The following is a 17,470-nucleotide window of genomic DNA, read 5'->3' on the forward strand; positions in this document are numbered from 1 at the left end:
TTGGAAACTCTCATGAGTCACATGAGTCATTTTAAGTCTCGAAAGCCGTTTTAGTGGAAACTGACTAACCCTGATGTATATTCTGGTGTGTTGTCGTCTCCGAGCCTCGTAGTGACGGTGGCGTCCCTCTCTGTGGCTCCTCAGGAATAGCAGCTCTTTATTTTTAGCCGGGCTCAAACCGGCTCAGTGTGTCACTCCTCCAGTTATTTCTGCTCTGCAGCGGCGTCCACGTACGGCGAGGGAGCTCCCGGCTTTCCCTGCGTCACGTCGCCATGGAAACAGATGGAGAGCGGGGGGGCGGGTGGCCTCTATAGGACGAGGAGGCGAGCGGCACGTCGGCGCGTTACGTAGGGAGATCCTGCTCCTACATCACGGACCATGTAAGGCTCCTTCAGGACCGAGGAGGAGCATCAGAGACATGAGTCAGAGGAGGAGGAGGAGGAGGAGGAGGAGGAGGAAGGAGGAGGACGAAGGATGAGAATGTACCAGAAAAACACTCAGACAGAGACAAGCTGCAGGAATCTGGATCCCGACTTAATAAATAAGTAGAAAAACAGCTTTAATAAACAGACTGTACAGATCTGATCCTGGATGAATCAGCCCCAGACCTGGTCCCAGACCTGGACCCAGACCTGGACCCAGACCTGGTCCCAGACCTGGTCTCTGGAGGGCCAGGGTGGATCTGACGGTGGATCTTCTTATCTGCAGCCGTCTCTGATGTGGACGTCTTCATGTCCCCCCACATGAAGACGTCCTCAGGATGACTCTGTCTCTGTTGTGTGTTGGAAGCTGAACATTCAGCTGGAGTCAAACAGACGTGAGTCACAATCAGATCTGAGGAGTATTACTCACCCCCCTCACCCCTCTCACCCCTTTCTCTCCTTTCTCTTTCACGCTCTGCTCTTCTTTTAAACCACATGTGTCAAACATACGGCTCACGGCCCAAAAGCTGCCCACCAGAGGGACTGATGTGGTCCTGCAGAAATCTGCAACTTACTAATACGATTTTATTTCTAATTTATCCTCTGGTTTATTCAGAGAAGTGAACACAACACTGAGACCAGGACCGGACCAGGACCAGGACCGGACAGAACCAGGACTAGACAGAACCACACCTTCGTAAAATAATGGCTTAAGTCTTTTTTTTTCATAATAAGTATCATATATTGAATATTTGTTCAGTCTTTAGATCAAACTGGGCTGAATGTGGCCACTGAACTACAATTAAAAATAAAGTTTGAAGTTACAGGCAAAGAATCCAGATAAACATTCACATTCTGTTCCCTGGTTCCATCGAACTCATAAGTTTCCATGTGAGACTCGTCGGCTGTGATTTAATATTTTAGAGATTCCAGACGTGATCTTGATTGGATGTTTTCGCGGAGCAGCTTTAAATAGTGTTTCCAGTCAGAGGAGCGTGAAGCTGCCGCTCTGCTCTATAAATACCTCCTCTGGACGCCGCCGCTTATTTTTATCCTGGCTGAGGCTAAATTTACCAACCACAGAGTCGCCTCCACGCCTCCACCCAAACCCACCTCCCTCCAGACTCAACAGGCTGGAAAACACAGGCGCTGTTTTCGTCTGACGTCTGAGGAGAATCAGGTTCAGACTGAGACTAAAGAAATAAAACATTATTTCATCTGAGACACATTCATTTATTTGCTGCTGGTGGTTCAAGTTTCACAATTACAACAAGCCCCACCCACCAAACCCGGCTTTCATCCCAAACCACGGCCCCTCCCTGCACCCGCAGACCAGCACCGAGCTGACCCACTGACTGCAGCTCTGTCTGGACCAGGACCACGGACCAGGACCAGGAACCCTTTACAGACTGCAGCTCTGTCTGGACCAGGACCACGGACCAGGACCAGGAACCGTTTACAGACTGCAGCTTTACGCTGATCCAGCCTCTGCTCCAGAGACCAGGGTCTGGGTCTGGACCAGGATCAGGATCAGGATCAGGATCAGGATCAGGATCAGGACCAGGACCAGGACCAGGGTCTGGATCAGGATCAGGGTCTGGATCAGGATCAGGGTCTGGATCAGGACCAGGTCTTCATGTGATGAACAGACTCTGATCAAAGAGAACATTTAGTTAAAACTCGTTTCTCTTTTCATTCATCTCAACCACAATAAATGAGTCAAGAGAACAACTTTCAACTCAATGGATAAATACACAGACACAGCATTAAGATAAATAAAAAAAAAAGTCAAATTAAATAAAATCGAACAAAAACACACAAACCAGAATGAAACAATATAAAATAATATAACACATCATTTACGTTAAAATAAAATAAAGTGAGTCGTTCCAGCTCTTCAGGCTCATAAAGTTCAGCAGGTGATCACAGTCAGGTGATAATGTGACTCTGATGCTAATGCTAGCCGACATTCAGCTTAAAACAACAAGATTTCAAATGGACTTCTGAATGGGAAACAAGAGGGAAACAAAGACGGATCCTTCCCACAGTCTTTCTTTCTTTCTTTCTTTCTTTCTTTCTTTCTTTCTTTCTTTCTGGGTCTTTCATCTCTTGCCTCCTGCAGTCTTCTCATCTGGAGTGTGTCGGTTCGGTTCCTGTGTGACTCCTGGTGCTGGAACCAGACCAGAGACTCGGTCTTGGTCTCATCTGAGTCTGGACTCACTTCAAAGTCTGAGGTCTGGAGAGTAACGAGGAGCAGGATACGCTCCGTGAGTAAAACCCTCCTAAAAGATGCAGGAGCTTTTATCCAGGTCCAGATTCACACATCAGACGCCCCCAGTTCTGGTTCTGGTCCTGGTCCCGGTCCAGGGTCAGGTTCAGGCTGATCTGGGTTTTTTCTCTGAATGAAACAGACACAGTCCAGGAGCAGGAGGGAGGTCAGGTCCTTCCTTCCCACCTTCTTTCCTTATTTCTCTCTTATCATTTCCACTAATTTTTTTAGTTTTTATTTACTGGCTGGTTTATAGATAGATAGATAGATAGATAGATAGATAGATAGATAGATAGATAGATAGATAGATAGATAGATAGATAGATAGATAGATAGATAGATAGATAGATAGATGAGGTCTCTGGGGCTGTGATGAAACCTGCTGATAACAGATGTGACACATCATCTCGTTTCTGTCTGAGCCAAAACCTTTTAGTGAAATTTACCACCATTAACGCCTCGTTTCTCTTCCCAGAATCCTCCTGGGGTGGAGGCTCGGGGGTGGAGGACGGGGGTGGAGGACGGGGGGTATGATACCGGCGGCTCACAGAGGACGAGGTGACGTGTTCTGATCCCAGGACGCTGGCGGAGAACAAGCTGTAAATCTCTGAGTCACAAACACGAACATATGGAGTCAACATGAGGAGGGAACTGATCCAGCGGCAGAAACCTCTGGACCAGGGACCACTTCAGATCAGGGGTCCACTTTAGATCAGGGGTCCACTTCAGATCAGGGACCACTTTAGATCAGGGACCACTTTAGATCAGGGACCACTTCAGATCAGGGGTCCACTTCAGATCAGGGACCACTTTAGATCAGGGACCACTTTAGATCAGGGACCACTTCAGATCAGGGGTCCACTTCAGATCAGGGACCACTTTAGATCAGGGACCACTTTAGATCAGGGACCACTTCAGATCAGGGGTCCACTTCAGATCAGGGGTCCGTCTAGTCCGGGTCTCACTGTTGTGTTCACGCCTTCTCTCAGATCATAACATCATCATCGGCCACAGAATGAAATAACCCGGATTAGTTTGACTGAGGGAGAAGATTTGGAGGATTTAGTAGAAAAGTATTTTATAAAAGTTCTTCTACAAAACAACTTCATATAAAACCTGACTTCAGACCAACACCTGAACTAGAACGTGGTCCAGAGGAAGAAAGGTTTTGAGTTTCTAACGTGGAGAGAAACGTGGCTCTGAGTAGTTTCATGCTTTAAAAGTTACATGAAACAGTGACGTCCTCAGTGCTGCAGCTGTTTAGTTTGCAGACTTCAGACTTTGTTGACGGTAGCTAACAGTAGCTAACGGTAGCTAACGGTAGCTAACGGTAGCTAACAGTAGCGTTTAGCCTCTTTCATACGTTAACCTTCAGCAGAGGAGAGGAGGTGTCAACTACGTCATTTTATTCAAAATGTTATAATAAAATGTCAACACAAATGAATCCACCCTCATGATTCACACACAGACCCTCCACTGGTGTGAGTCATTCATTCTTCTACCTTCAGTTCTTCCTGCTTCACTTTGGCAGCGGCTGAAACTTTCACCCAAATATCGAGTTGAACAAATGTGTGTGACTCCAAACCTGCTCAGTCAACCTGACCCAGTCTCTGCTGATCCAGAACTAACACACCGATACCAAGACAAACCAGGACAAACCAGGACAAACCAAGACAAACCAAGACAAACCAGGACAAACCAGGACAAACCAAGACAAACCAAGACAAAGACAAGCTGCCAATGCTGCTGCTAATATGTGTCCACTCCTGCAGCCACTGTTCACTGGGAGAGACTGTTCTCAATAAGAAGCGTCAGCTCTGCTCTGGTTGGACAATGTCCACAAGTTAGTTTGTCTCCGTAGCAACAGGGACACGTTCATGTGGACACATGGTGGACAAAGAAAGACACAAAACGTTGTTGAGTTGTGTTTAACTCGTTCAGTGCAGATATATTCTCTTGTTCCTGGAGTCTGTTTAATCATCAACAATGAAACGCATCAATAGAGGAGATTTAATCAGATTTTATTTTGCCAAACACTTGTAAGAAAAGTGTAAAAATGCTTTAATCTGACTGATTTCTCTTCTTGATATCTGCTCATTGAAGTGAATCAGAAAAGCAGCCGATGTGTTTGTGCTGAGGAGGAGGAAGCGTCTGGAGCAGCGCGTCCAGACGAACCCTGGCTGTTGTTGTTTGGTGGAGGAGTCTGGTGTAAAAGCCAAACATCTGGAGTCTGCAGAGGAGCTGCTTGTTGTCCAGACGCTGGAGGAAGACGAGGTGATTAAAGTTCCTGTCTGGGTCTCTGCTGAGTCTGACACCGCCGGGTTTCCCCTCTGACTCACAGCTCAGAAACTCTCACTGAAAATCTGAGTCAAGGGAAAAAAAGGAAGACAAGCCTCATTTTTAGGAAATTATAATCACACACGTCTGCATAGCTTTGAGTTTCAGCTCATGACACCACCTGCATGCAGGATTCAAACCAGGGACGTCTGAGGTCTCAGTTTAGATCCTTCACGGTCTCCGACAAACAGAGACGTCTGGAGCGGTGGTGTTTCCAGGAGGAGGAGGAGGAGCCTGGTCCTGGTCCTGGTCCTGGTTGGTCCTGGTCCTGGTTGGTCCTGGTCCTGGTTGGTCCTGGTTGGTCCTGGTCCTGGTTGGTCCTGGTCCTGGCTGGTCCTGGTGATGGTTATCTGGAGTCGGTTGGAGAAGCTGCAGCTGATGAGCTCATCATGACTTGAGGTTTTTAAATGTAAATGTGCAGCAGCGTTGTTCCTGCCTCCAGTTACAGGAGGGACGTCTTTATGCAAATGACGTGGAAATTTTATGCAAACTAGTGGATTCATGGGCTGTTATCTGCAGGAAACGGGCTCCTCCTAATTTAGGCTCTCTGGCTCCAGACATGTGGTAAAAACAGTGCAGACTTTAATCCGTCTCTGCAGAAACCAGAGGACCACACAGGCTCTGCAGAGCGACTGCTCCCGACTCCTCCTGACTCGTCCTCAGCTCCTCAGCATTTACAGACAGTGATTCAGGACGTGTCTGACTTTCCATCACCACACTTCACCCGGAAATCCATGGTCTCTAGTGTCTGGTCTCTGGTCTCTAGTCTCTGGTCTCTGGTCTCTGGTCTCTAGTCTCTAGTCTCTGGTCTCTAGTCTCTGGTCTCTGGTCTCTAGTCTCTGGTCTCTAGTCTCTAGTCTCTGGTCTCTGGCTGCAGACTTTTCTGGGTGTTGCCGCTGCTTTGCATTCCTGAGCCCCAGAGAGGAATGAGAGGAATGAGAGGAATGCAGCAAACACGAGACACTGAAATAAGATGAAAGACCTGTCTCCAGCTGTAGAGAAGAGAAGAGAAGAGAAGAGAAGAGAAGAGAAGAGAAGAGAAGAGAAGAGAAGAGAAGAGAAGAGAAGAGAAGAGAAGAGAAGAGAAGAGAAGAGAAGAGAAGAGAAGAGCCTCATGTGTCTCCTCAGGTTCATGAACAGATGATTTTATTTTTGCTTCATTCTTTGATTCCAGACACAAACTCTCATTCATCTGCTGCTGAGACATTAGATGTCATTCAAATATTAAATTAAATTAAATTAAATAATAAATTAAATGTTTATAGTGTAGATTAACAAATGAATAAATATTAAAAATTAAATAAATTGTAGAAAAACTGAAATAAAATGAGTTTTCTGTGGAGTAGATCCTCAGCATCCAGCCAGAGATTCTGTTGCACCTGAACGTGACCGGGCCGGGTCAGTGTTGATCACTGGGGGGGGTGGGGGGTGGGGGAGGGGGGGTGGACGGGGTGGACGGGGGGGGACGGGGGGACATGTGTTGAACTGTCTCCCCCCCCCCCCCCCCCCCCCAGCAGCTGCTGCAGCGTCTGTAGACCTGCTGTCCGTCCGTCTGAGGTTTTTCTGCAGACTCGGACCAGAAGCAGCTCCGTGTGCTGATGTTCCACAGGATTCACATAATGCTTCTTCCAGCTGACCTGCCGACCCCCCCCTGAACTGCCCTCCACCCTCGGCAGGGTCACCAGCTGGGGGCACATTCACACCTCTGGTCCTTGGAGCTCGAGAAACTGAAAACACAGAGGTGTCGTCTGCAGAGGCCTCAACACGTCGCTTTGTTTTTCTGAACCAGACGAATCTGCTTCTGTTCGTTTCACTGATCTGACTTCATGTTGTTAATGAGTTAAACTCCATCAGATTTCACATGGAGCGATGTGGGGGGGGGGGGGGTCCAGGAGAACTGACCCCTCAGCAGAGCGAAGCGTCCTCCTCAGGGCCGCGACCCCTCAGCCTTCAGGCTGCACACCTGTGGTCGTTTACCTGAGGAGGTGTGAAAGAGTCGGAGGCCACGACCCCCCAGGACTCACAGCCTGTCAAACCACCTGCCAACACACACACATCACCTGTCAAACAGCTGAGGTTAGAACCATCTATGATACATATTCATGTTCATGCTGTCGAACCATTAAATGTTAAACTGCAGCTGAGAACAGTGTCTCCCAGTGAACAGTGGCTGCAGGAGTGGACACATATTAGCAGCAGCATTGGCAGCTTGTCTTTGTCTTGGTTTGTCTTGGTTTGTCTCCAGCTGTTAGCCGCGTTAGCCCAAGTGCTAGCAGAATCCCCGGCTAACGTATGCTTGGCTTGGTTCATGTGCTGTTTGAAGCTGGAAAGAAAACTCCTTCCTGCAGAGTGTGATGATACTTTATGTGTCTCCACTGGTCCCTCTTGGTGTCTTTGTCCTCAAATGTCCCATGGAGAGGACCAACGTGCTGTTTAGCGTCTTCCATCTTTATGGGTTGGTTCTGCTGCCTGTCACTACCGGATCAGCTGGTGCTAACGCTAACGCTACTTGGACAAACTGAGACACGTTCACAGTCGTTCTGCTGCAGACGCTTCATTAATCACATTCATCAGATGATGATTTAATCTGTGGTCATTTTCACAGCCCTCGTTTAGCTTAAAGCCGATCGATGAAACGTCAGCTGTGAGTTCCAGGAAGCTTCGTGTGTTTCCAGAGGGCAGACGGACTAAGGTTCTAGCTGTGGAGGAGGGTTTGGTTCTGGTCCTGGTGGAGCTCGGACGCCTGCAGACGTGAAGCTGCAGCGTCGTCCTTTGCTCTGCGCTTGTTCCTCTGAGGTTCTCTGACGGAGTCTCGGCTCTGCTCTGGCGTCAGAGCTCTGACATTTGGACCCGGGCTATTTAAAGCGGCCGGCGCTGGTCTGAGTCAGGGTTCTCTGTCGTCGGTCGGCTGTGTGATGGAGGCGTGTTGGTGGCGTGTTTACGTCTGTCGGCTGCAGGGATAAGGCCTGAACTCTGCTGACTTTCCTCTGGAGACGTATGATGAAACCAACATGACTCACACACACTGTTTGTGTGTTTTTACGAGGGCCGATGTCGGGTCCAGGACCTTTGTGAGGTGAGGTCTGACCCGACTTAATTTACAGTTTAGATTCAGACTGAAAGGACAGAGCTGTCCTCTGAAAGCTGGAAGGAGCGGTGTGTGTTAAAGGCGTGGGCGGATCTGGTTTGTTGCGTGACATGGCGTTGTTCTTCCCTCCAGACGCGCCGCGTCATGCCTCCTTTCACAACACGCGTGTGATCACAGGCCTTAGTGTTAGTGAACTGTGCAGCTTCATCAAGCTCCAAAACATCTGGGTCTCATTTAGAGCCACAGAGTAAATCCCTCTGCAGCCTCAACCATTTACCGTTTAACTAACTCAGGATCACACATATCACTACTGTTACTCATCTGTCCATCACCACATTAAGACTCACTGGTGGTTTGGTTTCATTAATCCTACGCTCTGCTCCACCTCCACCACTAGCAAGGAAGTGATGGATTATATACACAACTTATTCATAAAAATAGTGTTACCTGAAATAAATGACACCATCCCTGAAAAAAAAGTATTGGACGTGTATTTTATTGTTTAATTTTGGCCCAAGCCCCGCCCACTAACATGGAGGGGGTGGAGCCTCCAGCCACCAGGGGGAGCTCTACTAGCTCTGTCTTCATTTTAGAGGCTCCTCCTTCAACGAGAAGAGTGAATATTTATATTTGTATGTTCATATTAATACGCATTACAACACTACAACAGTGATTAACTATAGTTTGCTAAACTAGAACAGTAACTACAGGCCCTAGCTGCTAATTATTTGCATTTCTGATTACAGTTAGCTAGCTAGCTAGCTAGCTAGCCAAATAACTGCTGGTAGTTGGTGACGCCTCAGCACTGTCTTGCTAGCTAACTGTACCTAGCAATGTGGCAACTGCTAACTACTAGCATAGTAGTTGTACTATGTGTCAGTTTTATTATTTATTTATTTATTTATTTATTTATTTATGGTAGAGACAGAGACTGAGACGAGACCTGAACCCTGGAGCTTCTTCCAGCGTCGGAGGAACGATAAAGAGAATAAAGACCCGACTCATCACGGTGATGATGGAAAATCTATTTGAGGACATGAGGCTGGTCTCTGAAGATCAGGGTCTGTGGTGGTGTGGTCGTATTGTTGGGGTGGGGGGGTGGAGGGTGTAGGGGGTGGGGAGGGGGGGTGGAGGGTGTGTGTGTGTGTGGGTGGGGGTGGGGGGGGGGGCGTCTCCATTGATGGGCTGTGGTTGCAGCACCTCCCTGTGAAATGGGAGCAGCGTGCAGGGAGGGGTCTGAGGGGTTGTGGTGTGGTTTGGGTTCATGGCGGACGGGATGGGCGGGGGGCTCCTGTGGTGATGGTCGGGGTCTGTTTGAGTCTATTTTTAGTCTGGACTCCGCTGGGCCTCAAACTAGAGAGAGAATAGAAACTGTGTGTGTGTGTGTGTTTTTTTTGGAGGGGGGGGGTCATATTAAAATGAATGCTGTCCTTTTATCAGCTCAGATGAGCTGGAGGCAGATTCATCCAGAGTAACTCAAACTGTGTTTTCAGATTTCTGCAGTGAAGTTCGGAGCTTTTCATTTGTTTTATCGACTTGTTGTTTCTTCAGAGCAACATTCAGAGTTAATTAAAAGCATGTTTGCATGTCTTAGTTTTGCAGCGTGTGGATCAGCTGTTTGTTAAAGTTTCCCTCGCTGTGTGTTTCCTGGTGTGAACGGTTTCATGGAGGAAACAGACCTCGATGAACTTTGACCCCGCGACGTCTCGGTTCAGGTCGGAGGTGGTGGAGGTCAAAGGTCAGGAGGAGGTTCACACCTGATCTGACGCCTCAGTCTGGACCAGAGGAGAAAGCACCATGATAAATATCCAGCTCCTTAAATGTCACACGTGAACAGTTTGTGCTTTTTAATTAATGATGAATGAATGAATACGTGTCCGTCATCTTTACGTGACTCTGTGTTTGTTCATTAACGTGCGAATCGTCTGATCTGGAGGAGAATCTCTGGCCTTTACCTGCTGTTGTGACAGACACTTTTCCTTTGTGCTGAACTTGACTGAATGTTTGAGGCTCTGTGTGTTTTGAAGGAGGGGCTAATGCTAATGCTAATGCTGATGCTATGAGTCAGTGTTGGTTGTCCCAGCAGGAGGAAGCCCAGGACTCGCTCTCCCGCGCTCCGTCCTCCTTCACAGGAGTGATTTGCGTATTCTGCAGGAGCTTGAACAAACACCATCATGACTCAGACGCTCTAATTGTCTCGTCGTTCACTCCCATCATTAACGCGTTAGCTTAGCGTTGCTCATCCTGCAGCTGGTAAATATTTGCTGACACATTTTTTGGTTCTTTGTGAACCGAACACACGTCTGCTTCTATTTTTAACTCGTCCAACCTGCTGCGCTCCTGTTATTATCTGCAGGATCCTCCGGTTCATTCGGGTTCTAGATGATTATTAGAGGAGTTTTTCTCCCTCAAACATTCCTTCAAAGAGCAACCGAGGCTAAAACGTCCTGCAGCACACGGACCATGTGTTACACACTTTCTCTTCTGGGGAATAAACACAAGCACATCAGTGCTGAGTTTACTACTCACTCCAGTAAACATTCACATTCTCTCCTGAAGTCGCTATTAACACAAGATGAAACAGGAACGACGGGAGCGTTTCTCCACCTGATGATGAGATGAAAGAAAACAGATCCCTCCGGGTGAGTCACCGCGTCCCTGAGGCTGTTTCAACGTCAACCCAACACTATTTACTTTAGAGCCACTTCGCTGGCGTCCCTAATAAAGTGGCCGGAGGGGCTGTGATCCTCAGACGTGTGCATGACGCTGTTTGTCTTCATAAACCTGTCGCCTGCAGCCAGTCGCCATGGAAACCCCTCTGCTGACATCACCAGGCTGAGGTGTGACATCATCTTGTTTGTAATCATAGACTGTATATAAATATGGAACCAAAGCTAATAGAGCTCCCCCTGGTGGCTGCAATGTAAGTCATAAGCTCCACCCCCTCCATGTTAGTGGGTGGAGCTTGGGCCGAACTAAAATATACAGATATATATTATATATACACACATACACACACACACACACACACACACACATTCCAGGGATGGTTTCAGACATTTTAGGTGAAACTATTTTTTAAAATAAGTTCTGGAGCCTTAATCCAGCTGCTTCAAACCACTCGTCTAAATAAAGTCACAGCAAACTCACAATTATAAAAACAGAGTGTGTCAAAAACAGCAGCAACACAGAGAAGATATTACAGCAGCTTCCTTCAGTGTGTCAGGGTTTCAAACAAAACGTATTTAATGATTAACCGAACAACGCTGCAGACATGGCAGGAAATCCAGAAAAGAAGGATGAGCACGACATGGAGCGAAACAAACCAAGGAACGAGGCGTGAAAACTACAAACATGGACGAGGTAACATGGAAACATGGAGCCAACATTAACGACGCGACCAGGAACAAAGGGAAGCAGGATAAATACACAATCAGGGGACACACGAGGAAACAGACAGGAAATCCAGAACTTAACAAAATAAAACAGGAAACTAGGAGCTTTAAACTTGATGAACGTGTTAGTGTTTTCTGGCTAACGTGCTGCTCAGGGACTCTCCTCCAGAGATGCTGCTAACTCAGTGTCGTGGGTCTGTCAGGCATCACAGACGCTACATCTCTGCTCTTTTAATAAAATGCTATGCTAATGCTAATGCTAATGCTATGTGTGGTCAGATGTTGAATCTAATTCCAGGTGTTTCCTCCTTGTTGCATCTTTAGAGGTGAAGTCCAGACAAACTTTAGACAAACGTTTGGTCTCAGACATGTTGAAGCTTCACTTCCATCCATGCAGCTATAGAGCTAAGGAGGCTAAGCTAATTAAACACTCACTGGAACCAAATCAGTCTGGTTACTGCCGTTAGCAACAGCACCGTTAGCATTGTGGTCCCAGTATCAGACGTCTCAGACGTCCTTCGTTCTCTCTCTTTTTTCTCGTCATGATTGTGATCAGGATGTGAAATAATGTGAGTGTGACCAGAATGAAACAATGATGTGAATGTTTAATGAGACGAATGAATGAAGTGTCCCTCCAGTCGGTTTGTCCCGGGACACTGAGGAGGGGAGGAAGCTTTCTCTGGTTCCAGGACAAAGACTATTGTATCGGTGGAGTCAACCTGAGACGAGAGACAATAACTCCCTGGACGGAGTGTGAGGACAGATCAAGAGGACAAAGACAGGAAGACATTCAGACCTGAGACAAAACTGGGAGTTTAGTCTCTCAGCAGAGACCAAGACACACCTGTAGTCCTCACTGCTCTGTGGACGGACTTTCCTGGACAAACCAGAGACGCCATCAGCTCCAGGATGATTCTGCTGCAGAGAGACGGATCCGATGGAGTAAATGTTAACGTGTTCCACTTTAAACGGTTCTTCTAGTGATGCTGGTTCTGATGGAGTCCGGTGGACGTGGAGTCTCCTCTGAGTGCTTCAAGTAGCTCCATCCTGGACAACTCTGATATTTATGTTTTAGTCCGTCTCTAAAAGGAGATTCTGCCCAAACAGGAAACTGTTCCTAGAAAGAAATAATAAAATGTTTTTATTTGCTGAGGTTGTAGAGTTAATCATAATAATTATAATGTGGTTTTATTGGAACACTGTGATGAGGAAAACAACATCACTTCCAGGAAAAGGTTTAAACAGAACCGGTTTGACTCTGGAGGAAAGTTGAAGCAGCAGATGGATGAACGATGGATGAACGATGGATGAACGATGGATGAACGATGGATGAACGATGGATGAACGAGTGAAAGGCTGATGAACAAACAGATGTCCAGCCTACGAGGCTGCTGGGAAATGTGGTCTTAGTGCAGACAAGCTCCAGCAAAGCGTCCAGGTCCACAAGCTGTTTTCAGAGCAGGACGGAGGCTCCTTAATTAAAGCCCCCCCCCCCCGCGTCCCGCCACCTCGTCAGACCTCGTCAGACCTCGTCAGACCTCGTTAGGGCCTCGTTAAGGGCCTCGCTGTCCCAGCTGCTGCTTGTCTGAAGCCTCAGCAGCAGCGAAGCTTCCCAAGAGAACAACAACACTAATAGACCAATAATATCAGTATTAATTATTATGAGCATTAAGGCACAAAGACTCAACGCAGACAAAAGATTAGACATGATTTACTCGAGGGTATAATGTGGCTTTGTTAATGAGCAGCTATCACACAGTCTGTTTATTTGTGCTATTAGCTCCCAGCTGAGATAATTAAAGTGACATTATACACATATAATCTAATCTACATATACACATAAAATAATTCACCTTGGTTTAATGTCTGAACTGGTCATAAAGGTAATAACAGTGATTTTATTATTAATAATATGTCTGCAAACATCTCAGAGTCAGGACAAATAAAAACATCATGTTCCTTCCAAGTCTGAAACCAGCTGAGCTTCAGTTTGTAGCAGCTGGATGAGATTAGATCCAAATGAAAAATGAATTCTTTGTTAATTTTATGGTTTCTTTTCTTTTCTTTTCTTTCCTGCAGGGTTGTGCTGTTGTAGCTGCAGCTACGTCCTCGTTCGCTGTGGTTTGTGCTGATGTCCTGCTCAGAACAGTGAGTTCCTGCAGTGAAACAGAGGAAGTTCCAGGCAGCAGATACTGATCAGAGATCAGACGACATTAGAGAAACATTCACATGTTTACACAGATGAATGTCAGAGAACGGGAGCATCAGTGCACAAATATGTCTGCACAACAGACACATTCCCTCCTCCTCCTCCTTCCTCCCCCTGTTCTCGGTATTTCCAGCCGTTTAAGAGAATCCCCCCCCCCCACGCTGACTCCTTTTCCCGCGTCTCTTGTCTCTTATTTTAAGTGTAGTTGCACCGTCGCCGCCTTTCAGGAAGGAATTTCAGTCCCATGTCTCGTTGCACATGAACAGACAATAAAACGGACTCTGACTGTTTCCCCTCGCGTCGGCCTCCGTGTCCTGGACTAATGAGGCATCAGGGACGATCCGCTCCGACCTCTGACCTCTGACACACTCACAATCTGTGTCTTTACAAGAAACGCTGCAAAAAAACAACGAGCAGGAGACAAACAGAACCTTTATTGTTGCTGTATCAGTAGAACAGAGCGGGAGATGCTGCTCCTCACGGTCACAGCGACACAACAACAACATGAATAATAATAAAACACTCACGCGACGCACAACATAAAACCTGAGTCCAGAGTGCGACGCAAGTACAGAGCAACAAGAGAATAAAATGATAACAGGCATGAACTCAGAGCTTAGTCCAGTCCTGACAGAGACCAACGCAACGTAGCATAGCATAGCATAGCATAGCATAGCATAGCATAGCAGCAAAGTCAACATAAGTAATAGCAGCAGTGAGAGCAGTGCAAATAGAAATAAACTGGTTATAATATAGAAGAATGAATTAACGTGTCTGTGCAAAAAGAGCAACAAGAAAAGAAATAAAAGAAAAGAAACATAAAAGAAAAGAAATAAAAGAAAAGAAACATAAAAGAAAAGAAATAAAAGAAAGGAAACATAAAAGAGCAGGAAGCATGAAACATATCAGTGCTGAAAGGTGTCTGAGCAGTTCTGGTTCTAAACTATGTTCAGGGCATTTTTAAAAGGGGACGAGCTGCAGAACCAGTTTGTCTCAGTCTGGTTCTGGAGCTGAAGGAGGAGGAGGAGGAGGAGGAGGAGGAGGAGGAGGAGTGTTTGCGTCCTCAGGTTTCTGTAGAAAAGCTCGTGGTTGATTTCTTTCTGCAGACTCACCGCTCTTTGTTCCTGTTTTGAGGACGTGCGTCTGTTGATGTGATCACACTCGGTCTGTTTACATCACACACACTGATTCTGCTGAACCGGTTTCTGAATCAGCTCTTCTCATTCAGAGAAAACAGAAACAATCTGAATACTTCCTTCGAGGAAATGAAACGCTCACATGAAGAAATGTAGTGCAGAGTAAACGAGTGAACAGGTGAATGTGGGTCCAGGGTTCATGCACTGATCCGACCTCCGGCTCAGGTGAGACCAGGACACAGCTCTGGTTAAATGTTAACAGAAGACTTTCCGGCGCTGGTGTCTTCCAGGAAGGAATGTGACAGAGCTGGAGAGCTGCCATCGCAGTTATGATAATGTGGTTTATTTAAAAAGAAATGAGGTGAACGCTCAGTAGCTCCTGCAGCTCCTGACCTCAGATGACTGGCATGTTAGCGTGTTAGCACGTTAGCATAACACAGTGAGAATGTAAAGCTTTTGCAGGAATCATCATTCAGATCCGTCCTCAGCTCATTTAAAGGCATGAAAACAAAGAATGCGAGTCCCTGGACGCTGACGTCATCTCAGAAACTCGCTCTTTATTCAGTCTGAGATTCTCTGCAGACGCTTCTGAATGTTTCCTGCAGCTGTTTCAAACCGACCGCTCAAACACATTTCCTCAGATGTTTGTGTTATGACTCAAAAAGGACAGAGACAGAGACAGAGACGGAGACGGAGACAGAGGAGTAGAACCAGAGGGAGGAGGTCCTGATTCCAGAGAACCGTTCCTGTCATTCCACACATTCCTACAGAGTTTGTTCTTCCTTTGTTTCTGCAGCCGATCCTTCCCGGTAAAACACCGAGACAACAGCAGCTTCCTTATAAGGACTGGAGGCGTGGGACGGCCCACAATGCATCAGTCCGTCTATCTATCTATCTATCTATCTATCTATCTATCTATCTATCTATCTATCTATCTATCTATCTATCTATCTATCTATCTATCTATCTATCTATCTGATATCACTTCATTTAATCTGTATTAAATTAAAAGTGGGGGGAATCACTTTGAATTCTGAGTAAACGCAACACAAAGTTATTTCTGTAAAAACGGAAGGTAAAAAGGTTTTTAATTATTTTTTATAATGAGAATCTTACATTTGATTTGTTTTTTGGACAGTTTCATTTCATGACATTTTATCAAATATATATTTTATTATTATAATTTTCAAAATTTTCCTTCATCCAAATCTATAAATGATCTTAAAGTCAGTTTGAGGCTCGTGGAGTTTGACCAGAAGAATCAGAGGAACCTCTTTTTGTTCTTTGTTGTGTAATATCTTCGTGTTTCATGGTTCTTGTTTTGCACCAGGTTCTTCTGAAGCGTTGGGTTTCACACGGATCTGCTCAGAACTTTGTGTTGTTTTATTGTGTTCTATGAAAAAAGACACTTGACTTCTGTGTTTGGATCCGACTCCGTTTTTATTTTTAACTCAGAACAAAGTCGCTGCTGAAAAACAGCTGGAGGCCACAAAGTGACGTCTGATCGGCTGCAGCCGCCTCACAAATAAAGAGCAGCATTGATGAGGCAGCATGTGACTCTGACACCGGCCGATCACATGACTCACGTGACGCCGCTCATTCAGCTCATTCAGCCTTTAAATCATCAGATTTAACACATCAGACCCAAAACATGACGACAACATTTAGGAGAAACACTCAGTTATTTAGAACCAGTCTAGTTTTACTCTAGAAACACGAGTTAAAACCTGATCTATGATTTTGCACTGGGAGCAACTGGGGGCTCAGTGTCTTGTCTCAATGATACGGGAAACTCGGGGATTGAACCGTTAACCCTCCGGTTCATGCACAACCTGCTCCACCTACTGAGCCAAAGCCGTAGAAACACAGACTCAGTGAGAAGCGTCTTGATGCTACGTCGTCTTAAACTGGTCGTGTAGTCGACCATGTTTATCAGACAACGGGTCACATGACTAATTCATCACAATAAGAAAACCAAGCGTGAACGTGAGAGTGTGTCGGCCATCTTTAAACAGACCTGACCCGACGGATCACATGACCCAACGGTCTGAAACCTGAGCCTGGAGCCGAGGAGTTTCCCTCCAACTAACAGACACGGGGAGTCCCGTCGCTAGGCAACAGCGTCACATGGACATGGACATGATGCTGGTCAATAATTCAGAGAAGTCGTCTGAGACACAAGGTGCCCGAGAAAACCGACTCAGTACCTGCTCTCATCTGATCCACAGCTGGAAACCAGACCTGAACCCTGGAGGTTTTCTAGTGACTGGACAGAAACAAACTGAAACGTTATCTTAAAACCAGATCTGACCCCCCAGTGTTTGTATTCTCCAACAGTTTGACCTCCACCCTTTAATTACACCAACTGTAAGACCAGAGGATCCAGCGGATGGTTTGTTTCAGTTGGTCTCAGAGTCCAGCAGCATCTTCATCTTCATCTTCATCTTCATCTTCATCTTCATCTTCATCTTCATCTTCATCTTCGTCTCCGTCCGTCAGTCGACTGTTGGTTCGTTGTGTTTAACTTCCAGACTCATTGGTCGTATCAGTACGTGGATGCAGGTTTCTCTCTTCCTCTTCTTTACTCTGCATGTTTCTAAATGAGCTCAGTGTT

At 46.3% G+C, this 17,470-nt stretch overlaps 1 long non-coding RNA gene across 1 annotated transcript; it reads right to left on the minus strand.

Moving 5' to 3' along the window:
• Positions 1-616: 616 nt before the first annotated feature.
• On the minus strand, positions 617-15,181 carry LOC125009806. The gene is made up of 3 exons (XR_007112985.1): positions 14,833-15,181; positions 12,356-12,628; positions 617-2,074 (listed from the first exon to the last, which is right to left on the minus strand). It is a non-coding gene; the product is annotated as an uncharacterized LOC125009806 (long non-coding RNA).
• Between the last annotated feature and the right edge of the window lie 2,289 nt (positions 15,182-17,470).

This window comes from Mugil cephalus, chromosome 6 (assembly GCF_022458985.1).
Source record: "Mugil cephalus isolate CIBA_MC_2020 chromosome 6, CIBA_Mcephalus_1.1, whole genome shotgun sequence".
Lineage (NCBI taxonomy): Eukaryota > Metazoa > Chordata > Actinopteri > Mugiliformes > Mugilidae > Mugil > Mugil cephalus.